Raw genomic sequence first — 21,066 nt, 5'->3', positions numbered from 1 at the left:
AATACACGCCTGCCACGCGGCTGACCCGGCTTCGATTCTCGCCTGACGCATCGTTATTTTTAAAAAGGTCACGCGTGCTGTTACGCATTATTGCATGCCATAAATGCAGGAGTAAGCAAATGGCGTCGGTGGTTCAGTGGTAGAATACTCGCCTGCCACGCGGGTGACCCGTGTTCTATTCCCTGCCGAAGCATTGATTGATTGATATGTGGGGTTTAACGTCCCAAAACCAGCATATGATTATGAGAGACGCCGTAGTGGAGGGCTCCGGAAATTTTGACCACCTGGGGTTCTTTAACGTGCACCCAAGTCTCTGCTGAAGCATTGCTACTTTTAGAAAAGCTCACACGTGCTGTTACGCAATATTGCATGCCATGAATGCCGGAGTAAGCAAATGGCATCGCTGCTTCAGTGGCAGAATACTCGATTGCCACGCGGGTGTCCCGGGTTCGATTCGCGGCTGACGCATCGTTATCTTTAAAAAAGCTCACGCGTGCTGTTACGCTCTATAGGCATGCCATGAATGCAAGAGTAAGCAAGCGGCGTTGGTGGTTCAGTGGTAGAATACTCACCTGCTGCGCGGGTGACCCGGGTCCGATTCCCGGCTGACGCAGTGTTATTTTTAGAAAAGCTTATGCATGCTGTTACGCTATATATGCATGCCATGTATGCAGGAGTAAGCAAACGGCGTCGGTGGTTCAGTGGTAGAATACTCACCTGCCACGTGGGTGACCCGTGTTCGAATCCCGGCCGACGCATTGTTATCTTTAGAAAAGCTCACACGTGCTGTTACGAATTATTGCATGTCTTGAATGCAGGATTAAGCAACTGGCGTTGGTGGTTCAGTAGTAGAATACTCGGCTGCCACGCGGGTGACCCGGGTTCAATTCCCTGCCGAAGCATTGTTACTTTTGGAAAAGCTCACACGTGCTGTTACACAATATTGCATGTCATGAATGCCGCAGTAAACAAATGGCGTCGCGGCTTCAGTGGCAGAATACTCGATTGCCACGCGGGTGTCCCGGGTTCGAATCCCGGCTGACGCATCGTTAATTTAGAAAAGCTCACGCGTGCTGTTACGCAATATTGCATGCCATGAATGCAGGAGTAAGCAAATGGCGTCGGTGGTTCAGTGGTAGAATACTCTCCTGCCACGTGGGTGACCCGGGTTCGATTCTCGCCTGACGCATCGTTATCTTTAAAAAGCTCACGCGTGCTGTTACGCAATATTGCATGCCATGAATGCAGAAGTAAGCAAATGGCGTCAGTGGTTCAGTGGTAGAATATTCGCCTGCCACGCGGGTGACCCGTGTTCTATTTCCTGTCGAAGCATTGATTGATTGATATGTGGGGTTTAACGTCCCAAAACCAGCATATGATTATGAGAGACGCCGTAGTGGAGGGCTCCGGAAATTTTGACCACCTGGGGTTCTTTAACGTGCACCCAAATCTCTGCCGAAGCATTGCTACTTTTACAAAAGCTCACACGTGCTGTTACGCAATATTGCATGCCATGAATGCCGGAGTAAGCAAATGGCGTCGGTGGTTCAGCGGTAGGATACTCGCCTGCCACGCGGGTGACCAGGGTTCAAATCCCGGCTGATGCATCGTTATTTTTAGAAAAGCTCACACGTGCTGTTACGCAATATTGCATGTCATGAATGCCGCAGTAAACAAATGGCGTCGCTGCTTCAGTGGCAGAATACTCGATTGCCACGCGGGTGTCCCGGGTTCGATTCCCGGCTGACGCATCGTTATCTTTAAAAAAGCTCACGCGTGCTGTTATGCTCTATATGCATGCCATGAATGCAAGAGTAAGCAAGCGGCGTTGGTGGTTCAGTGGTAGAATACTTACCTGCTGCGCGGGTGACCCGGGTCCGATTCCCGGCTGACGCAGTGTTATTTTTAGAAAAGCTTATGCATCCTGTTACGCTATATATGCATGCCATGAATGCAGGAGTAAGAAAACGGCGTCGGTGGTTCAGTGGTAGAATACTCACCTGCCACGTGGGTGACCCGTGTTCCATTCCCGGCCTACGCATTGTTATTTTTAGAAAAGCTCACACGTGCTGTTACAAATTATTGCATGTCATGAATGCAGGATTAAGCAACTGGCGTTGGTGGTTCAGTAGTAGAATACTCGGCTGCCACGCGGGTGACCCGGGTTCAATTCCCTGCCTAAGCATTGTTACTTTTAGAAAAGCTCACACGTGCTGTTACGCAATATTGCATGTCATGAATGCCGCAGTAAACAAATGGCGTCGGTGGTTCAGTAGTAGAATACTCGGCTGCCACGCGGGTGAACCGGGTTCGACTTCCTGCCGTAGCATTGTTATTTTTAGAAGAGCTCACACGTGCTGTTACGCAATATTGCATGTCATGAATGCCGCAGTAAACAAATGGCGTCGGTGGTTCAGTGGTAGAATGCTCGCTTGCCACACGGGTGACCCGGGTTCAATTCCCGGCCGACGCATCGTTATCTTTAAAAAAGCTCACGCGTGCTGTTACGCTATATATGCATGCCATGAATGCAGGAGCAAGCAAGTGGTGTTGGTGGTTCAGTGGTAGAATACTCACCTGCTGTGCGGTTGACCCGGGTTCGATGGCCGGCTGACGCAGTGTTATTTTTATAAAAGCTTATGCATGCTGTTACGCTATATATGCATGTCATGACTGCAGCAGTAAGAAACTGGCGTTGGTGGTTCAGTGGTAGAATACTCGGCTGACATGCGGGTGACCCAGGTTTGATTCCCCGCCTACGCATTGTTATATTTAGAAAAACTCACGCGTGATATCACGCTATATATGCATGTCATGAATGCAGGAAGAAGCAAATGCCAGCGGTGGTTCAGTGGTAGAATACTCGCCTGCCACACGGCTGACCCGGCTTCGATTCCCGCCTGACGCATCGTTATTTTTAAAAAGGTCACGCGTGCTGTTACGCAATATTGCATGCCATGAATGCAGGAGAAAACAAATGGCGTCGGTGGTTCAGTGGTAAAATGCTCGCCTGCCACACGGGTGACCCGGGTTCAATTCCCGGCCGGCGCATCGTTATCTTTAAAAATGCTCACGCGTGCTGTTACGCTATATAGCAGAATGCAGGAGTAAGCAAGTGGCGTTGGTGGTTCAGTCGTAGAATACGCGGCTGACCCGGCTTCGATTCCCGCCTGACCCATCGTTATTTTTAAAAAGGTCACGCGTGCTGTTACGCAATATTGCATGCCATGAATGCAGGATTAAGCAAATGGCGTCGGTGGTTCAGTGGTAGAATACTCGACTGCCACGTGGGTGACCCGGGTTCAAATCCCGGCTGAAGCATCGTTATTTTTAGAAAAGCTCACGCGTGCTGTTACGCTATATATGCATGCCATGAATGCAGGAGTAAGCAAACGGCGTCGGTGGTTCATTGGTAGAATACTCACCTGCCAAGCGGGTGACCGGTGTTCGATTCCCGGCCGACGCATTGTTACTTTTAGAAAAGCTCACACGTGCTGTTACGAACTATTGCATAACATGAATGCAGGAGTAAGCAACTGGCGTTGGTGGTTCAGTAGTAGAATACTCGGCTGCGACGCGGGTGACCCGGGTTTGAATCCCGGCTGACGCATCGTTAATTTAGAAAAGCTCACGCGTGCTGTTACGCAATATTGCATGCCATGAATGCAGGAGTAAGCAAATGGCGTCGGTGGTTCAGTGGTAGAATACTCGCCTGCCACGTGGGTGACCCGGGTTCGATTCCCGGCCGACGCATCGTTATCTTTAAAAAGCTCACGGAAGCTGTTACGCGATATATGCATGCCATGAATTAAGGAGCAAGCAAATGGCGTCGGTGGTTCAGTCGTAGAATACACGCCTGCCATGCGGCTGACCCGGCTTCGATTCCCGCCTGACGCATCGTTATTTTTAAAAAGGTCACGCGTGCTGTTACGCATTATTGCATGCCATGAATGCAGGAGTAAGCAAATGGCGTCGGTGGTTCAGTGGTAGAATACTCGCCTGCCACACGGGTGACCCGGGTTCAAATCCTGGCCGGCGCATCGTTATGTTTAAAAATGCTCACGCGTGCTGTTACGCTATATAGCATTCTATGAATGCAGGAGTAAGCAAGTGGCGTTGGTGGTTCAGTCGTAGAATACGCGGCTGACCCGGCTTCGATTCCCGCCTGACGCATCGTTATTTTTAAAAAGGTCACGCGTGCTGTTACGCAATATTGCATGCCATGAATGCAGGATTAAGCAAATGGCGTCGGTGGTTCAGTGGTAGAATACTCGACTGCCACGTGGGTGACCCGGGTTCAAATCCCGGCTGACGCATCGTTATTTTTAGAAAAGCTCACATGTGCTGTTACGCAATATTGCATGTCATGAATGCCGCAGTAAACAAATGGCGTCACTGCTTCAGTGGCAGAATACTCGATTGCCACGCGGGTGTCCCGGGTTCGATTCCCGGCTGACGCATCGTTATCTTTAAAAAAGCTCACGCGTGCTGTTACGCAATATTGCATGTCATGAATGCCGCAGTAAACAAATGGCGTCGCTGCTTCAGTGGCAGAATATTCGATTGCCACGCGGGTGTCCCGGGTTCGATTCCCGGCTGACGCATCGTTATCTTTAAAAAAGCTCACGCGTGCTGTTACGCTCTATATGCATGCCATGAATGCAGGCGTAAGCAAGCGGCGTTGGTGGTTCAGTGGTAGAATACTCACCTGCTGCGCGGGTGACCCGGGTCCGATTCCCGGCTGACGCAGTGTTATTTTTAGAAAAGCTTATGCATGCTGTTACGCTATATATGCATGCCATGAATGCAGGAGTAAGCAAACGGCGTCGGTGGTTCAGTGGTAGAATACTCACCTGCCACGTGGGTAACCCGTGTTCGATTCCCGGCCGACGCATTGTTATTTTTAGAAAAGCTCACACGTGCTGTTACGAATTATTGCATGTCATGAATGCAGGATTAAGCAACTGGCGTTGGTGGTTCAGTAGTAAAATACTCGGCTGCCACGCGGGTGACCCGGGTTCAATTCCCTGCCGAAGCATTGTTATTTTAGAAAAGCTCACACGTGCTGTTACGCAATATTGCATGTCATGAATGCCGCAGTAAACAAATGGCGTCGGTGGTTCAGTAGTAGAATACTCGGCTGCCACAGGGGTGACCCGGGTTCAATTCCCGGCCGACGCATCGTTATCTTTAAAAAAGCTCACGCGTGCTGTTACGCTATATATGCATGCCATGAATGCAGGAGCAAGCAAGTGGTGTTGGTGGTTCAGTGGTAGAATACTCACCTGCTGCGCGGTTGACCCGGGTTCGATTCCCGGCTGACGCAGTGTTATTTTTATAAAAGCTTATGCATGCTGTTACGCTATATATGCATGCCATGAATGCAGGAGCAAGCAGATGGCGTTGGTGGTTCAGTGGTAGAATACTCGCCTGCCACGCGGGTGACCCGTGTTCTATTCCCTGCCGAAGCATTGCTACTTTCAGAAAAGCTCACACGTGCTGTTACGAATTATTGCATATCTTGAATGCAGGAGTAAGCAACTGGCGTTCGTGGTTCAGTGGTAAAATACTCGGCTGCCACGCGGGTGACCCGGGTTCGGTTCCCGGCTGACGCATCGTTAATTTTAGAAAAGCTCACACGTGCTGTTACGCAATACTGCATGCCATGAATGCAGGAGTAAGCAAATGGCGTCGGTGGTTCAGCGGTAGAATACTCGCCTGCCACGCGGGTGACCCGGGTTCAATTCCTGGCCGACGCATCGTTATCTTTAAAAAGCTCACGCGTGCTGTTACGCTATATATGTATGCCATGAATGCAGGAGCAAGCGAATGGCGTCGGTGGTTCAGTCGTAGAATACGCGCCTGCCACGCGGCTGACCCGGGTTCGATTCTCGCCTGACGCATCGTTATTTTTAGAAAAGCTCACGCGTGCTGTTACGCAATATTGCATGCCATGAATGCAGGAGAAAGCAAATGGCGTCGGTGGTTCAGTGGTAGAATACTCGCCTGCCACGCGGGTGACCTGGGTTCTATTCCCTTCCGAAGCATTGTTACTTTTAGAAAAGCTCACACGTGCTGTTACGAATTTGTGCATGTCTTGAATGCAAGAGTAAGCAACTGGCGTTGGTGGTTCAGTGGTAGAATACTCGGCTGCCACGTTGGTGACCTGGGTTCGGTTCCCGGCTGACGCATCGTTATTTTTAGAAAAGCTCACGCGTGCTGTTACGCAATATTGCTTGCCATGAATGCCGGAGTAATCAAATGGCGTCGGTGGTTCAGCGGTAGAATACTCGCCTGCTACGCGGGTGACCAGGGTTCAAATCCCGGCTGACGCATCGTTATTTTTAGAAAAGCTCACACGTGCTGTTACGCAATACTGCATGTCATGAATGCCGCAGTAAACAAATGGCGTCGGTGCTTCAGTGACAGAATGCTCGATTGCCACGCGGGTGTCCCTGGTTCGATTCCCGGCTGACGCATCGTTATTTTTAGAAAAGCTCACGCGTGCTGTTACGCAATATTGGATGCCATGAATACAGGAGTAAGCAAATGCCGTCGGTGGTTCAGTGGTAGAATACTCGCCTGCCAAGCGTGTGACCCGGGTTCAAATACCGGCTGACGCATCGTTATTTTTAGAAAAGCTTATGCATGCTGTTACGCTATATATGCATGCCATGAATGCAGGAGTAAGCAAACGGCGTCGGTTGTTCAGTGGTAGGATACTCACCTGCAATCGGGTGACCGGTGTTCGATTCCCGGCCAACGCATTGTTATTTTTAGAAAAGCTCACACGTGCTGTTACGAATTATTGAATATCTTGAATGCAGGAGTAAGCAAATGGCATTGGTGGTTCAGTGGTAAAATACTCGGCTGCCACGCGGGTGACCCGGGTTCGGTTCCCGGCTGACGCATCGTTATTTTTAGAAAAGCTCACGCGTGCTGTTACGCAATATTGCATGCCATGAATGCCGGAGTAATCAAATGGCGTCTGTGGTTCAGCGGTAGAATACTCGCCTGCCACGCGGGTGACCCGGGTTCAATTCCTGGCCGACGCATCGTTATCTTTAAAAAGCTCACACGTGCTCTTACGCAATATTGCATGTCATGAATGCCGCAGTAAACAAATGGCGTCGCTGCTTCAATGGCAGAATACTCGATTGCCACGCGGGTGTCCCGGGTTCGATTCCCGGCTGACGCATCATTATTTTTAGAAAAGCTCACGCGTGCTGTTACGCAATATTGCATGCCATGAATACAGGAGTAAGCAAATGGCGTCGGTGGTTCAGCGGTAGGATACTCGCCTGCCACGCGGGTGACCAGGGTTCAAATCCCGGCTGACGCAACGTTATTTTTAGAAAAGCTCACACGTGCTGTTACGCTATATATGTATGCCATGAATGCAGGAGCAAGCAAATGGCGTTGGTGGTTCAGTAGTAGAATACTCGGCTGCCACGCGGGTGACCCGGGTTCGATTCCCTGCCGAAGCATTGTTACTTTTAGAAAAGCTCACACGTGCTGTTACGCAATATTCCATGTCATGAATGCCGCAGTAAACAAATGGCGTCGGTGGTTCAGTGGTAGAATGCTCACCTGCCACACGGGTGACCCGGGGTCGATTCCCTGCCGAAGCATTGTTACTTTTAGAAAAGCTCACACGTGCTGTTACGCAATATTGCATGTCATGAACGCCGGAGAAAACAAATGGCGTCAGTGGTTCAGTGGTAAAATGCTCGCCTGCCACACGGGTGACCCGGGTTCGATTCCCGGCCGACGCATCGTTATCTTTAAAAAAGCTCACGTGTGCTGTTGCGCTCTATATGCATGCCATGAATGCAGGAGTAAGCAAGCGGCGTTGGTGGTTCAGTGGTAGAATACTCACCTGCTGCGCGAGTGACCCGGGTCCGATTCCCGGCTGACGCAGTGTTATTTTTAGAAAAGCTTATGCATGCTGTTACGCTATATATTCATGCCAATAATGCAGGAGTAAGCAAACGGCGTCGGTGGTTCAGCGGTAGGATACTCACCTGCCACGTGGGTGACCCGTGTTCGATTCCCGGCCGACGCATTGTTATTTTTAGAAAAGCTCACACGTGCTGTTACGAATTATTGCATATTATGAATGCAGGATTAAGCAACTGGCGTTGGTGGTTCAGTAGTAGAATACTCGGCTGCCACGCGGGTGACCCGGGTTCAATTCCCTGCCGAAGCATTGTTACTTTTAGAAAAGCTCACACGTGCTGTTACGCAATATTGCATGTCATGAATGCCGCAGTAAACAAATGGCGTCGGTGGTTCAGTAGTAGAATACTCGGCTGCCACGCGGGTGACCCGGGTTCGACTTCCTGCCGTAGCATTGTTATTTTTATAAGAGCTCACACGTGCTGTTACGCAATATTGCATGTCATGAATGCCGCAGTAAACAAATGGCGTCGGTGGTTCAGTGGTAGAATGCTCGCTTGCCACACGGGTGACCCGGGTTCAATTTCCGGCCCACGCATCGTTATCTTTAAAAAAGTTCACGCGTGCTGTTACGCTATATATGCATGCCATGAATGCGGGAGCAAGCAAGTGGTGTTGGTGGTTCAGTGGTAGAATACTCACCTGCTGCTCGGTTGACCCGGGTTCGATTCCCGGCGGACGCAGTGTTATTTTTATAAAAGCTTATGCATGCTGTTACGCTATATATGCATGCCATGAATGCAGGAGCAAGCAGATGGCGTTGGTGGTTCAGTGGTAGAATACTCGCCTGCCACGCGGGTGACCCGGGTTCGATTCCCGGTCGACGCATTGTTATTTTTAGAAAGGCTCACGCGTGCTGTTACGAATTATTGCATGTCATGACTGCAGCAGTAAGAAACTGGCGTTGGTGGTTCAGTGGTAGAATACTCTCCTGCCACACGGCTGACCCGGCTTCGATTCCCGCCTGACGCATCGTTATTTTTAAAAAGGTCACGCGTGCTGTTACGCAATATTGCATGCCGTGAATGCAGGAGAAAACAAATGGCGTCGGTGGTTCAGTGGTAAAATGCTCGCCTGCCACACGGGTGACCCGGGCTCAATTCCCGGCCGGCGCATCGTTATCTTTAAAAATGCTCACGCGTGCTGTTACGCTATATAGCATTCTATGAATGCAAGAGTAAGCAAGTGGCGTTGGTGGTTCAGTCGTAGAATACGCGGCTGACCCGGCTTCGATTCCCACCTGACGCATCGTTATTTTTAAAAAGGTCACGCGTGCTGTTACGCAATATTGCATGCCATGAATGCAGGAGTAAGCAAACGGCGTCGGTGGATCAGTGGTAGAATACTCACCTGCAAGCGGGTGACCGGTGTTCGATTCCCGGCCAACGCATTGTTATTTTTAGAAAAGCTCACACGTGCTGTTACGAACTATTGCATGTCATGAATGCAGGAGTAAGCAACTGGCGTTGGTGGTTCAGTAGCAGAATACTCGGCTGCCACGCGGGTGACCCGGGTTCGATTCCCTGCCAAAACATGGATACTTTTAGAAAAGCTCACCCGTGCTGTTACACAATATTGCATGTCATGAATGCCGCAGTAAACAGCTGGGGTCGGTGGTTCAGTGATAGAATGCTTGCCTGCCACACGGGTGACCCGGGGTCGATTCCCTGCCGAAGCATTGTTACATTTAGAAAAGCTCACACGTGCTGTTACGCAATATTGCATGCCATGAATGCAGGAGCAAGCAAATGGCGTCGGTGGTTCAGTCGTAGAATACAAGCCTGCCACGCGGCTGACCCGGCTTCGATTCCCGCCTGACGCGTCGTTATTTTTAAAAAGGTCACGCGTGCTGTTACGCATTATCGCATGCCATGAATGCAGGAGTAAGCAAATGGCGTCGGTGGTTCAGTGGTAGAATACTCGCCTGCCACGCGGGTGACCAGTGTTCTATTCCCTGCCGAAGCATTGCTACTTTTAGAAAAGCTCACACGTGCTGTTACGAATTATTGAATATCTTGAATGCAGGAGTAAGCAAATGGCATTGGTGGTTCAGTGGTAAAATACTCGGCTGCCACGCGGGTGACCCGGGTTCGGTTCCCGGCTGACGCATCGTTAATTTTAGAAAAGCTCACACGTGCTGTTACGCAATACTGCATGCCATGAATGCAGGAGTAAGCAAATGGCGTCGGTGGTTCAGCGGTAGAATACTCGCCTGCCACGCGGGTGACCCGGGTTCAATTCCTGGCCGACGCATCGTTATCTTTAAAAAGCTCACGCGTGCTGTTACGCTATATATGTATGCCATGAATGCAGGAGCAAGCAAATGGCGTCGGTGGTTCAGTCGTAGAATACGCGCCTGCCACGCGGATGACCCGGGTTCGGTTCCCGGCTGACGCATCGTTATTTTAAGAAAAGCTCACGCGTGCTGTTACGCAATATTGCATGCCATGAATGCCGGAGTAAGCAAATGGCGTCGGTGGTTCAGCGGTAGGATACTCGCCTGCCACGCGGGTGACCAGGGTTCAAATCCCAGCTGACGCATCGTTATTTTTAGAAAAGCTCACACGTGCTGTTACGCAATATTGCATGTCATGAATGCCGCAGTAAACAAATGGCGTCGCTGCTTCAATGGCAGAATACTCGATTGCCACGCGGGTGTCCCGGGTTCGATTCCCGGCTGACGCATCGTTATTTTTAGAAAAGCTCACGCGTGCTGTGACGCAATATTGCATGCCATGAATACAGGAGTAAGCAAATGCCGTCGGTGGTTCAGTGGTAGAATACTCGCTTCCAAGCGTGTGACCCGGGTTCAAATCCCGGCTGACGCATCGTTATTTTTAGAAAAGCTCACGCGTGCTGTTGCGCAATATTGCATGCCATGAATGCCGGAGTAAGCAAATGGCGTCGGTGGTTCAGCGGTAGGATACTCGCCTGCCACGCGGGTGACCAGGGTTCAAATCCCGGCTGACGCATCGTTATTTTTAGAAAAGCTCACACGTGCTGTTACGCTATATATGTATGCCATGAATGCAGGAGCAAGCAAATGGCGTTGGTGGCTCAGTAGTAGAATACTCGGCTGCCACGCGGGTGACCCGGGTTCTATTCCCTGCCGAAGCATTGTTACTTTTAGAAAAGCTCACACGTGCTGTTACGCAATATTCCATGTCATGAATGCCGCAGTAAACAAATGGCGTCGGTGGTTCAGTGGTAGAATGCTCACCTGCCACACAGTGGACCCAAGGTCGATTCCCTGCCGAAGCATTGTTACTTTTAGAAAAGCTCACACGTGCTGTTACGCAATATTGCATGTCATGAACGCCGGAGAAAACAAATGGCGTCAGTGGTTCAGTGGTAAAATGCTCGCCTGCCACACGGGTGACCCGGGTTCGATTCCCGGCCGACGCATCGTTATCTTTAAAAAAGCTCACGCGTGCTGTTACGCTCTATATGCATGCCATGAATGCAGGAGTAAGCAAGCGGCGTTGGTGGTTCAGTGGTAGAATACTCACCTGCTGCGCGGTTGACCCGGGTTCGATTCCCGGCTGACGCAGTGTTATTTTTATAAAAGCTTATGCATGCTGTTACGCTATATATGCATGCCATGAATGCAGGAGCAAGCAGATGGCGTCGGTGGTTCAGCGGTAGAATACTCGCCTGCCACGCGGATGACCCGGGTTCAATTCCTGGCCGGCGCATCGTTATCTTTAAAAAGCTCACGCGTGCTGTTACGCTATATATTGTAACGGTAGGATGAGAACGACGAAGAAGACAAAGAGGAGGACGATGTTGTCAGATCTGTGAGCCAACTGGGCGCCATCTTGTCCACCACCGAGTTTATTCCTCGTTTTATAAAGTAAAGTTATTCTCCCGTAACATCATTGGTGGGAGGTGCGGGGTACTCACTTCACGCAAAACGGAGCTTCGTAGCGGGCGCCTAGTGGTCTCCCCCATGGCGACTGCAGTCAACAATGCCGACCCTTCCCCGACTACCGTGCCTTCTCCAACTACGTCCGTGCTTTCTCCAACTGGACCGTCAACCCTCATCTTGGAGCCCCCGAGAGATCCAGGTACCTTTTCTGGCACTGATGGCATTGACGTAGAAGCCTGGCTGAAGTCATACGAACGAGTGGGTGTACGTATGCGATGGGATCCAACGCTCATGCTGGCCAACGTGATTTTTTATCTCAGAGGTACCGCAAAGGTCTGGTACGAGACGCACGAGGAAGAACTGACTAGCTGGGAGTTATGCAAGCAAAAGCTCCGGGAGCTATTTGGCAGGCCTGTGGGAAGTCAACGCGCCGCCCAAAACGAGCTCGCACGTCGAGTTCAGACGTGCACCGAATCATACCTCACGTACATTCAGGACGTGCTCGCTTTGTGCCGCAAGGTAGACTCGCAGATGTCCGAAGCCGATAAGGTTGGCCATATTATTAAGGGCATAGCAGATGACGCCTTTCACCTTCTTGTGTTCAAGAATTCATCTACGGTCCACGACATTATTTCTGAATGCCGGCGCTTTGAAGAAGCGAAGAGCCGCCGTGTTCTCCACCAGTTTGCCCGGCTTCCAAACACGGCTGCAACATCCACATGCGAAGACCCTCGCCTGCCTTCTACGGAAAGTCCCGGTGACGTTGTCCGTATTGTCCGTCGGGAAATAGAAGCCGCAGCTCCACTCGTGTCAGCCTCCCCCAACTCCGAAAGCTATCACGCCACCGTCTCTCTCATACAGACCGTCGTGAGGCAAGAACTGGCCAACGCCGGCTTAAACGTCTGCTCCATTCATCGTCCAGACTACGCCACACCAAATCCACCCGTGACTGTTCCGCCCAACCGACGTTTTTCTGCCAGCCCACATTATCGCGACCCGGCGGTATGGCGCACCCCAGACGACCGGCCGATATGCTTCAATTGCGGTCGTATAGGCCACATTTCGCGTCACTGCCGTGCTTGGTCCAGCTCTGCTCCGTGGCCTCACCCTCCGCCCCATCGCCCACCTGTCTGGAATTCACGCTCATCACCGAAAACAGAGCCGCTAACGCCTGAGAATTCCTCGCGCCCCCGATCCAGCCGCTCCCCTTCGCCACAACGCCGTTTCTCCCGCTCGCCCCCATCTCGCCGATCGCCGTCCCCAAGCTCGTTCCGGCGTTCACCTCCGGAAAACTGACGGGAGCAGCTCTTGGAGGTGATGCTGCAATACCGACCCGATCCCAAAATCCTCTACTGACCTTGCCCGCACATCAGAACCTTATCAATGTTGACGTCGACGGTGTACCTACTACAGCCCTCATTGACACTGGCGCACACGTGTCTATCATGAACGCTGACCTTAGAGCACGGCTGAAGAAAGTCCTTACTCCTGGCCCAACTCCTGTGGTCCGAACGGCCGATGGTGGAAAAGTCGCCGTAATTGGTGTGTGCTCAGCTCGCGTCAGCGTCGCCGGACACCACACATCAGTTCTGTTTTATGTTTTAGAACACTGCCCTAATGACATAATTTTGGGCCAAGACTTTTTGTCTGAACATTCGGCCTTGATAGACTGCTCTGCCGGTATAGTGCAACTCGCTCTACCTAATGTTGTTGATCCTCCAAGTTGCCCTCCAAGTCGGCTTTGTTCTACAGAACACCTGCGTCTCCCTCAACGAACAGTAGCTTACATAGGCGTCTCCCCTGTTCCACCTGTCCCAGACGGTGTTTATATTGTGTCCCCCAATGTTGACGTCCTGCTTTCGCACAACGTTGCGTTTCCTCACACCGTCATCACTATTACGGCCAATGCATCCTGCCTACCCTTAGTGAATTTTTCACTATGTACACAAGTCCTCCCTCGTGGTATATCTCTAGCCGAGATCGTGCCGGCGGCAGAGTGCCATATTTGCACTCTAAGTTATGACAGCATCCCGAGTGCCGAAAAAACTTCGTCTACTCCTCCATCAGACCAAAGTGTGTTAACCAAGATGATTGCCCCCGACTTGCCGAAAGAACAAGCTAACGACCTGCGTTCCCTGCTTGCATCTTTTTGGGACATCTTCGACCTTGGCGACCGCCCACTCGGCCAGACGTCCGTTGTTAAGCACCGGATTGATACAGGCGATACGAGTCCAATCCATCGGAGACCCTACCGTGTTTCCCATGCAGAGCGGCGCATCATCCAACAGGAGGTCGACAAAATGCTTTCTCGGAATATCATCGAGCCTTCATGCAGTCCCTGGGCGTCCCCTGTTGTACTTGTAAAGAAGAAGGACAACAGCTGGAGATTTTGCGTCGATTATCGCCATTTAAACAAAATAACGAAGAAGGACGTCTACCCTTTACCACGCATAGACGATGCCCTGGATTGCCTTCACGGCGCAAAATATTTTTCCTCCATTGACCTCCGCTCTGGGTACTGGCAGATTGCCGTTGATGACATGGACCGTGAGAAGACGGCGTTTATCACTCCCGACGGCCTTTACGAGTTTAAAGTGATGCCATTCGGTTTATGTAATGCGCCCGCCACATTCGAACGTATGATGGACGCTCTGTTGCACGGCTTCAAGTGGTCCATCTGCCTGTGCTACCTGGACGACGTTATCGTTTTTTCGCCTTCTTTTGCGACGCACCTTGAAAGGCTATCGAAAATCTTATCTGTCTTTCGTAAGGCGGGCCTGCAACTCAATTCGGCAAAGTGCCACTTCGGCCGTCGTGAAATTTCTGTCCTCGGACACCTCGTTGATTCCGTGGGGGTTCGCCCTGATCAAGATAAAATACGCGCAGTAAGAGATTTCCCTGTACCAACCTGTACCAAAGACGTTCGCAGTTTCGTTGGCCTCTGTTCTTACTTCCGCCGCTTTGTTAAAAACTTCGCCGACGTAGCACGCCCTCTCACTCAACTTCTCAAAAAAGACGCTGGCTTCATTTGGGGCCCTGAGCAAGCAGATGCGTTTCAAAATCTAGTGTGTCTGCTTACGTCTCCGCCTATCCTCGCCCACTTTGATATTTCATCTCCAACAGAAGTTCGTACAGACGCAAGTGGCTATGGCATCGGTGCAGTCCTCGCCCAGAAACAACAAGGACGAGACCGTGTTGTTGCTTATGCCAGCCGCCTTCTTTCGCCTGCTGAAAGAAAATATTCAATAACCGAACGGGAATGTTTGGCACTTGTTTGGGCAGTCGGTAAATTTCGTCCCTATTTGTACGGCCGGCCATTCACAGTAATCACAGATCACCACGCCTTGTGCTGGCTTTCGTCCCTTAAAGACCCTTCAGGCCGTCTTGGCCGTTGGGCGCTGCGCCTTCAAGAATTTGATTACTCAGTCCTGTATAAAACCGGCCGCCTGCATCAAGATGCGGACTGCTTGTCCCGGTATCCTGTCGACCCTCCAGACGGCGACTCCTCTAAAACCACCCTTCCTATCGACGTTTTCTCTCTATCCGCGTTTCATGACATTGGAATCGAGCAGCGACGAGATACTTTCTTGGACGGTATTATCCGAAGGCTCACATCGGTGAGGCCCGACCCTTCCCTTCGAATGTTTGAAATACATGATGGTGTATTGTACCGTTGCAATATGCGTCCTGACGGCCCCGAAAGACTACTCGTCGTTCCCATTCAATTGCGTCACACTGTTCTCGCCCAGCTTCATGATGCACCTACAGCGGGTCACCTCGGCGTGTCACGGACCTACGACAGAGTTCGCCGGCGCTTCTTCTGGCCTGGCATGTACCGCGACGTCTGCCGTTATATTGCAGCCTGCGACCCTTGTCAACGACGGAAAAAACCAAATGCCCCTCCGGCCGGACGTCTTCAGCCACTGCACATCCCACAAGACCCATTCTACCGTGTTGGCGTGGACCTGCTTGGCCCTTTTCCTACGTCAGCTGCGGGTAATCGGTGGATTGCAGTAGCAACCGATTATGCTACCCGATACGCGATCACACGGGCCCTTCCAACCAGCTGTGCAACTGACGTGGCCGATTTCCTTTTGGAGGACGTCATCTTACATCATGGCGCCCCTCGACAACTCCTTACCGACCGAGGCAGCTACTTCCTTTCCAAAGTGGTTGATGACCTCCTCCGCTCCTGCGCCACTAAACACAAGCTCTCGACTGCTTACCATCCACAAACAAATGGTCTAACGGAGCGCCTCAATCGCACTCTCACCGACATGCTCTCCATGTATGTCTCCGCCGATCACCGCGACTGGGACACTACGTTACCGTTTGTAACATTCGCGTACAATTCTTCCAGACACGACACCGCTGGGTTCTCTCCTTTTTTTCTGTTGTTCGGCCGTGACCCTGCGCTACCTTTCGACACCCTCCTGCCGGCCGGACTAAATGACAAGTCTCAGTACGCTCGTGATGCAATAATGAAGGCCCAAGCGGCACGCCAAGTTGCTCGACGACGCTTACTGGACTCCCAGGACAATCAGAAGAGCGTATACGACGCCCGCCATCGTGACGTCCACTTCACACCCGGAGATCTCGTTCTGTTATGGTTCCCCTCGCGCCGCGTTGGACTTTCGGAGAAGTTACTCCCACGCTATTCAGGTCCCTACCGTATCTTACGCCAAGTAACTGACGTCACATACGAAATCACCCCTACGGACCCCGCCATCCTTCACCCTCACACTGACGTAGTGCATGTTACGCGACTCAAACCGTATTACTCCAGTGCCTCCTGATTAGCACCGGGTCGGTGCTCCAGCCGCCGGGGAAATCATGTAACGGTAGGATGAGAACGACGAAGAAGACAAAGAGGAGGACGATGTTGTCAGATCTGTGAGCCAACTGGGCGCCATCTTGTCCACCACCGAGTTTATTCCTCGTTTTATAAAGTAAAGTTATTCTCCCGTAACAATATGTATGCCATGAATGCAGGAGCAAGCAAATGGCGTCGGTGGTTCAGTCGTAGAATACTCGCCTGCCACGCGGGTGACCCGGGTTCGATTCCCGGTCGACGCATTGTTACTTTTAAAAAGGCTCACGCGTGCTGTTACGAATTATTGCATGTCATGACTGCAGCAGTAAGAAACTGGCGTTGGTGGTTCAGTGGTACAATACTCGCCTGCCACACGGCTGACCCGGCTTCGATTCCCGCCTGACGCATCGTTATTTTTAAAAAGGTCACGCGTGCTGTAACGCAATATTGCATGCCGTGAATGCAGGAGAAAACAAATGGCGTCGGTGGTTCAGTGGTAAAATGCTCGCCTGCCACACGGGTGACCCGGGCTCAATTCCCGGCCGGCGCATCGTTATCTTTAAAAATGCTCACGCGTGCTGTTACGCTATATAGCATTCTATGAATGCAGGAGTAAGCAAGTGGCTTTGGTGGTTCAATCGTAGAATACGCGGCTGACCCGGCTTCGATTCCCACCTGACGCATCGTTATTTTTAAAAACGTCACGCGTGCTGTTACGCAATATTGCATGCCATGAATGCAGGAGTAAGCAAATGGCGTCGGTGGTTCAGTGGTAGAATACTCGCCTGCCACGCGGGTGACCCGTGTTCTATTCCCTGCCGAAGCATTGCTACTTTCAGAAAAACTCACACGTGCTGTTACGAATTATTGCATATCTTGAATGCTGGAGTAAGCAACTGGCGTTCGTGGTTCAGTGGTAAAATACTCGGCTGCCACGCGGGTGACCCGGGTTCGGTTTCCGGCTGACGCATTGTTAATTTGAGAAAAGCTCACACGTGCTGTTACGCAATACTGCATGCCATGAATGCCGCAGTAAACAAATGGCGTCGGTGCTTCAGTGACAGAATACTCGATTGCCACGCGGGTGTCCCTGGTTCGATTCCCGGCTGACGCATCGTTATTTTTAGAAAAGCTCACGCGTGCTGTTACGCAATATTGCATGCCATGAATACAGAAGTAAGCAACTGGCGTTGGTGGTTCAGTAGTAGAATACTCGGCTGCCACGGGGGTGACCCGGGTTCAGTTCCCGGCTGACGCATCGTTATTTTTAGAAAAGCTCACGCGTGCTGTTACGCAATATTGCATGCCATGAATGCAGGAGAAAGCAAATGGCGTCGGTGGTTCAGTGGTAGAATACTCGCCTGCCACGCGGGTGACCTGGGTTCTATTCCCTTCCGAAGCATTGTTACTTTTAGAAAAGCTCACACGTGCTGTTACCAATTTCTGCATGTCTTGAATGCAAGAGTAAGCAACTGGCGTTGGTGGTTCAGTGGTAGAATACTCGGCTGCCACGTTGGTGACCCGGGTTCGGTTCCCGGCTGACGCATCGTTATATTTAGAAAAGCTCACGCGTGCTGTTACGCAATATTGCATGCCATGAATGCCGGAGTAATCAAATGGCGTCGGTGGTTCAGCGGTAGAATACTCGCCTGCTACGCGGGTGACCATGGTTCAAATCCCGGCTGATGCATCGTTATTTTTAGAAAAGCTCACACGTGCTGTTACGATATACTGCATGTCATGAATGCCGCAGTAAACAAATGGCGTCGGTGCTTCAGTGACAGAATACTCGATTGCCACGCGGGTGTCCCTGGTTCGATTCCCGGCTGACGCATCGTTATTTTTAGAAAAGCTCGCGCGTGCTGTTACGCAATATTGCATGCCATGAATACAGGAGTAAGCAACTGGCGTTGGTGGTTCAGTAGTAGAATACTCGGCTGCCACGGGGGTGACCCGGGTTCAGTTCCCGGCTGACGCATCGTTATTTTTAGAAAAGCTCACGCGTGCTGTTACGCAATATTGCATGCCATGAATGCCGGAGTAAGCAAACGGCGTCGGTGGTTCAGTGGTAGAATACTCACCTGCAAGCGGGTGACCGGTGTTCGATTCCCGGCCAACGCATTGTTATTTTTAGAAAAGCTCACACGTGCTGTTACGAACTATTGCATGTCATGAATGCAGGAGTAAGCAACTGGCGTTGGTGGTTCAGTAGTAGAATACTCGGCTGCCACGCGGGTGACCCGGGTTCCATTCCCTGCCAAAGCATGGATACTTTTAGAAAAGCTCACCCGTGCTGTTACGCAATATTGCATGTCATGAATGCCGCAGTAAACAGATGGCGTCGGTGGTTCAGTGATAGAATGCTTGCCGGCCACACGGGTGACCCGGGGTCGATTCCCTGCCGAAGCATTGTTACATTTAGAAAAGCTCACACGTGCTGTTACGCAATATTGCATGCCATGAATGCAGGAGCAAGCAAATGGCGTCGGTGGTTCAGTCGTAGAATACACGCCTGCCACGCGGCTGACCCGGCTTCGATTCCCGCCTGACGCGTCGTTATTTTTAAAAAGGTCACGCGTGCTGTTACGCATTATTGCATGCCATGAATGCAGGAGTAAGCAAATGGCGTCGGTGGTTCAGTGGTAGAATACTCGCCTGCCACGCGGGTGACCAGTGTTCTATTCCCTGCCGAAGCATTGCTACTTTTAGAAAAGCTCACACGTGCTGTTACGAATTATTGAATATCTTGAATGCAGGAGTAAGCAAATGGCATTGGTGGTTCAGTGGTAAAATACTCGGCTGCCACGCGGGTGACCCGGGTTCGGTCTCGGCTGACGCATCGTTAATTTTAGAAAAGCTCACACGTGCTGTTACGCAATACTGCATGCCATGAATGCAGGAGTAAGCAAATGGCGTCGGTGGTTCAGCGGTAGAATACTCGCCTGCCACGCGGGTGACCCGGGTTCAATTCCTGGCCCACGCATCGTTATCTTTAAAAAGCTCACGCGTGCTGTTACGCTATATATGTATGCCATGAATGCAGGAGCAAGCAAATGGCGTCGGTGGTTCAGTCGTAGAATACGCGCCTGCCACGCGGATGACCCGGGTTCGGTTCCCGGCTGACGCATCGTTATTTTAAGAAAAGCTCACGCGTGCTGTTACGCAATATTGCATGCCATGAATGCCGGAGTAAGCAAATGGCGTCGGTGGTTCAGCGGTAGGATACTCGCCTGCCACGCGGGTGACCAGGGTTCAAATCCCAGCTGACGCATCGTTATTTTTTGAAAAGCTCACACGTGCTGTTACGCAATATTGCATGTCATGAATGCCGCAGTAAAAAAATGGCGTCGCTGCTTCAATGGCAGAATACTCGATTGCCACGCGGGTGTCCCGGGTTCGATTCCCGGCTGACGCATCGTTATTTTTAGAAAAGCTCACGCGTGCTGTGACGCAATATTGCATGCCATGAATACAGGAGTAAGCAAATGCCGTCGGTGGTTCAGAGGTAGAATACTCGCCTGCCAAGCGTGTGACCCGGGTTCAAATCCCGGCTGACGCATCGTTATTTTTAGAAAAGCTCACGCGTGCTGTTACGCAATATTGCATGCCATGAATGCCGGAGCAAGCAAATGGCGTTGGTGGCTCAGTAGTAGAATACTCGGCTGCCACGCGGGTGACCCGGGTTCGATTCCCTGCCGAAGCATTGTTACTTTTAGAAAAGCTCACACGTGCTGTTACGCAATATTACATGTCATGAATGCCGCAGTAAACAAATGGCGTCGGTGGTTCAGTGGTAGAATGCTCACCTGCCACACGGTGGACCCGGGGTCGATTCCCTGCCGAAGCATTGTTACTTTTAGAAAAGCTCACACGTGCTGTTACGCAATATTGCATGTCATGAACGCCGGAGAAAACAAATGGCGTCAGTGGTTCAGTGGTAAAATGCTCGCCTGCCACACACGTGACCCGGGTTCGAATCCCGGCCGACGCATCGTTATCTTTAAAAAAGCTCACGCGTGCTGTTACGCTCTATATGCATGCCATGAATGCAGGAGTAAGCCAGCGGCGTTGGTGGTTCAGTGATAGAATACTCACCTGCTGCGCGAGTGACCCGGGTCCGATTCCCGGCTGACGCAGTGTTATTTTTAGAAAAGCTTATGCATGCTGTTACGCTATATATGCATGCCATTAATGCAAGAGTAAGCAAACGGCGTCGGTGGTTCAGTGGTAGAATACTCACCTGCCACGTGGGTGACCCGTGTTCGATTCCCGGCCGACGCATTGTTATTTTTAGAAAAGCTCACACGTGCTGTTATGAATTATTGCATGTCATGAATGCAGGATTAAGCAACTGGCGTTGGTGGTTCAGTAGTAGAATACTCGGCTGCCACGCGGGTGACCCGGGTTCAATTCCCTGCCGAAGCAT

At 51.2% G+C, this 21,066-nt stretch overlaps 35 non-coding genes across 35 annotated transcripts; all 35 read left to right on the top strand.

Annotated features, from left to right (window-relative positions):
• Positions 1-542: 542 nt before the first annotated feature.
• TRNAS-GCU (transfer RNA serine (anticodon GCU)) lies at positions 543-613 on the top strand. The gene has a single exon. It is a non-coding gene; the product is annotated as a tRNA-Ser (tRNA).
• A 74-nt stretch (positions 614-687) lies between these two features.
• TRNAG-GCC (transfer RNA glycine (anticodon GCC)) lies at positions 688-758 on the top strand. The gene has a single exon. It is a non-coding gene; the product is annotated as a tRNA-Gly (tRNA).
• Positions 759-1,536: 778 nt separating this feature from the next.
• On the top strand, positions 1,537-1,607 carry TRNAG-GCC (transfer RNA glycine (anticodon GCC)). The gene has a single exon. It is a non-coding gene; the product is annotated as a tRNA-Gly (tRNA).
• A 795-nt stretch (positions 1,608-2,402) lies between these two features.
• On the top strand, positions 2,403-2,473 carry TRNAG-GCC (transfer RNA glycine (anticodon GCC)). The gene has a single exon. It is a non-coding gene; the product is annotated as a tRNA-Gly (tRNA).
• Positions 2,474-2,980: 507 nt separating this feature from the next.
• Positions 2,981-3,051, top strand: TRNAG-GCC (transfer RNA glycine (anticodon GCC)). The gene has a single exon. It is a non-coding gene; the product is annotated as a tRNA-Gly (tRNA).
• Positions 3,052-3,250: 199 nt separating this feature from the next.
• TRNAG-GCC (transfer RNA glycine (anticodon GCC)) lies at positions 3,251-3,321 on the top strand. Its single transcript has one exon. It is a non-coding gene; the product is annotated as a tRNA-Gly (tRNA).
• A 361-nt stretch (positions 3,322-3,682) lies between these two features.
• On the top strand, positions 3,683-3,753 carry TRNAG-GCC (transfer RNA glycine (anticodon GCC)). Its single transcript has one exon. It is a non-coding gene; the product is annotated as a tRNA-Gly (tRNA).
• A 216-nt stretch (positions 3,754-3,969) lies between these two features.
• On the top strand, positions 3,970-4,040 carry TRNAG-GCC (transfer RNA glycine (anticodon GCC)). The gene has a single exon. It is a non-coding gene; the product is annotated as a tRNA-Gly (tRNA).
• Positions 4,041-4,245: 205 nt separating this feature from the next.
• TRNAG-GCC (transfer RNA glycine (anticodon GCC)) lies at positions 4,246-4,316 on the top strand. The gene has a single exon. It is a non-coding gene; the product is annotated as a tRNA-Gly (tRNA).
• Positions 4,317-4,678: 362 nt separating this feature from the next.
• TRNAS-GCU (transfer RNA serine (anticodon GCU)) lies at positions 4,679-4,749 on the top strand. The gene has a single exon. It is a non-coding gene; the product is annotated as a tRNA-Ser (tRNA).
• A 74-nt stretch (positions 4,750-4,823) lies between these two features.
• TRNAG-GCC (transfer RNA glycine (anticodon GCC)) lies at positions 4,824-4,894 on the top strand. The gene has a single exon. It is a non-coding gene; the product is annotated as a tRNA-Gly (tRNA).
• Positions 4,895-5,688: 794 nt separating this feature from the next.
• On the top strand, positions 5,689-5,759 carry TRNAG-GCC (transfer RNA glycine (anticodon GCC)). The gene has a single exon. It is a non-coding gene; the product is annotated as a tRNA-Gly (tRNA).
• Positions 5,760-6,264: 505 nt separating this feature from the next.
• Positions 6,265-6,335, top strand: TRNAS-GCU (transfer RNA serine (anticodon GCU)). Its single transcript has one exon. It is a non-coding gene; the product is annotated as a tRNA-Ser (tRNA).
• A 216-nt stretch (positions 6,336-6,551) lies between these two features.
• Positions 6,552-6,623, top strand: TRNAG-GCC (transfer RNA glycine (anticodon GCC)). Its single transcript has one exon. It is a non-coding gene; the product is annotated as a tRNA-Gly (tRNA).
• A 361-nt stretch (positions 6,624-6,984) lies between these two features.
• TRNAG-GCC (transfer RNA glycine (anticodon GCC)) lies at positions 6,985-7,055 on the top strand. Its single transcript has one exon. It is a non-coding gene; the product is annotated as a tRNA-Gly (tRNA).
• Positions 7,056-7,271: 216 nt separating this feature from the next.
• Positions 7,272-7,342, top strand: TRNAG-GCC (transfer RNA glycine (anticodon GCC)). Its single transcript has one exon. It is a non-coding gene; the product is annotated as a tRNA-Gly (tRNA).
• A 362-nt stretch (positions 7,343-7,704) lies between these two features.
• Positions 7,705-7,775, top strand: TRNAG-GCC (transfer RNA glycine (anticodon GCC)). Its single transcript has one exon. It is a non-coding gene; the product is annotated as a tRNA-Gly (tRNA).
• A 74-nt stretch (positions 7,776-7,849) lies between these two features.
• Positions 7,850-7,920, top strand: TRNAS-GCU (transfer RNA serine (anticodon GCU)). Its single transcript has one exon. It is a non-coding gene; the product is annotated as a tRNA-Ser (tRNA).
• Positions 7,921-7,994: 74 nt separating this feature from the next.
• Positions 7,995-8,065, top strand: TRNAG-GCC (transfer RNA glycine (anticodon GCC)). Its single transcript has one exon. It is a non-coding gene; the product is annotated as a tRNA-Gly (tRNA).
• Positions 8,066-8,716: 651 nt separating this feature from the next.
• TRNAG-GCC (transfer RNA glycine (anticodon GCC)) lies at positions 8,717-8,787 on the top strand. Its single transcript has one exon. It is a non-coding gene; the product is annotated as a tRNA-Gly (tRNA).
• Positions 8,788-9,003: 216 nt separating this feature from the next.
• Positions 9,004-9,074, top strand: TRNAG-GCC (transfer RNA glycine (anticodon GCC)). Its single transcript has one exon. It is a non-coding gene; the product is annotated as a tRNA-Gly (tRNA).
• Positions 9,075-10,141: 1,067 nt separating this feature from the next.
• On the top strand, positions 10,142-10,212 carry TRNAG-GCC (transfer RNA glycine (anticodon GCC)). The gene has a single exon. It is a non-coding gene; the product is annotated as a tRNA-Gly (tRNA).
• Positions 10,213-10,429: 217 nt separating this feature from the next.
• Positions 10,430-10,500, top strand: TRNAG-GCC (transfer RNA glycine (anticodon GCC)). Its single transcript has one exon. It is a non-coding gene; the product is annotated as a tRNA-Gly (tRNA).
• A 360-nt stretch (positions 10,501-10,860) lies between these two features.
• TRNAG-GCC (transfer RNA glycine (anticodon GCC)) lies at positions 10,861-10,931 on the top strand. Its single transcript has one exon. It is a non-coding gene; the product is annotated as a tRNA-Gly (tRNA).
• Positions 10,932-11,293: 362 nt separating this feature from the next.
• TRNAG-GCC (transfer RNA glycine (anticodon GCC)) lies at positions 11,294-11,364 on the top strand. Its single transcript has one exon. It is a non-coding gene; the product is annotated as a tRNA-Gly (tRNA).
• A 74-nt stretch (positions 11,365-11,438) lies between these two features.
• Positions 11,439-11,509, top strand: TRNAS-GCU (transfer RNA serine (anticodon GCU)). Its single transcript has one exon. It is a non-coding gene; the product is annotated as a tRNA-Ser (tRNA).
• A 74-nt stretch (positions 11,510-11,583) lies between these two features.
• On the top strand, positions 11,584-11,654 carry TRNAG-GCC (transfer RNA glycine (anticodon GCC)). The gene has a single exon. It is a non-coding gene; the product is annotated as a tRNA-Gly (tRNA).
• Positions 11,655-16,832: 5,178 nt separating this feature from the next.
• TRNAG-GCC (transfer RNA glycine (anticodon GCC)) lies at positions 16,833-16,903 on the top strand. The gene has a single exon. It is a non-coding gene; the product is annotated as a tRNA-Gly (tRNA).
• Positions 16,904-17,119: 216 nt separating this feature from the next.
• On the top strand, positions 17,120-17,190 carry TRNAG-GCC (transfer RNA glycine (anticodon GCC)). The gene has a single exon. It is a non-coding gene; the product is annotated as a tRNA-Gly (tRNA).
• Positions 17,191-18,259: 1,069 nt separating this feature from the next.
• On the top strand, positions 18,260-18,330 carry TRNAS-GCU (transfer RNA serine (anticodon GCU)). Its single transcript has one exon. It is a non-coding gene; the product is annotated as a tRNA-Ser (tRNA).
• Positions 18,331-19,552: 1,222 nt separating this feature from the next.
• On the top strand, positions 19,553-19,623 carry TRNAG-GCC (transfer RNA glycine (anticodon GCC)). The gene has a single exon. It is a non-coding gene; the product is annotated as a tRNA-Gly (tRNA).
• A 217-nt stretch (positions 19,624-19,840) lies between these two features.
• TRNAG-GCC (transfer RNA glycine (anticodon GCC)) lies at positions 19,841-19,911 on the top strand. Its single transcript has one exon. It is a non-coding gene; the product is annotated as a tRNA-Gly (tRNA).
• A 216-nt stretch (positions 19,912-20,127) lies between these two features.
• On the top strand, positions 20,128-20,199 carry TRNAG-GCC (transfer RNA glycine (anticodon GCC)). Its single transcript has one exon. It is a non-coding gene; the product is annotated as a tRNA-Gly (tRNA).
• Positions 20,200-20,705: 506 nt separating this feature from the next.
• Positions 20,706-20,776, top strand: TRNAS-GCU (transfer RNA serine (anticodon GCU)). The gene has a single exon. It is a non-coding gene; the product is annotated as a tRNA-Ser (tRNA).
• A 74-nt stretch (positions 20,777-20,850) lies between these two features.
• On the top strand, positions 20,851-20,921 carry TRNAG-GCC (transfer RNA glycine (anticodon GCC)). Its single transcript has one exon. It is a non-coding gene; the product is annotated as a tRNA-Gly (tRNA).
• Positions 20,922-21,066: the final 145 nt, after the last annotated feature.

This window comes from Rhipicephalus microplus, chromosome 2 (assembly GCF_043290135.1).
Source record: "Rhipicephalus microplus isolate Deutch F79 chromosome 2, USDA_Rmic, whole genome shotgun sequence".
Classification (NCBI taxonomy): domain Eukaryota; kingdom Metazoa; phylum Arthropoda; class Arachnida; order Ixodida; family Ixodidae; genus Rhipicephalus; species Rhipicephalus microplus.
This window is presented reverse-complemented; position numbering and strand designations above follow the sequence as displayed.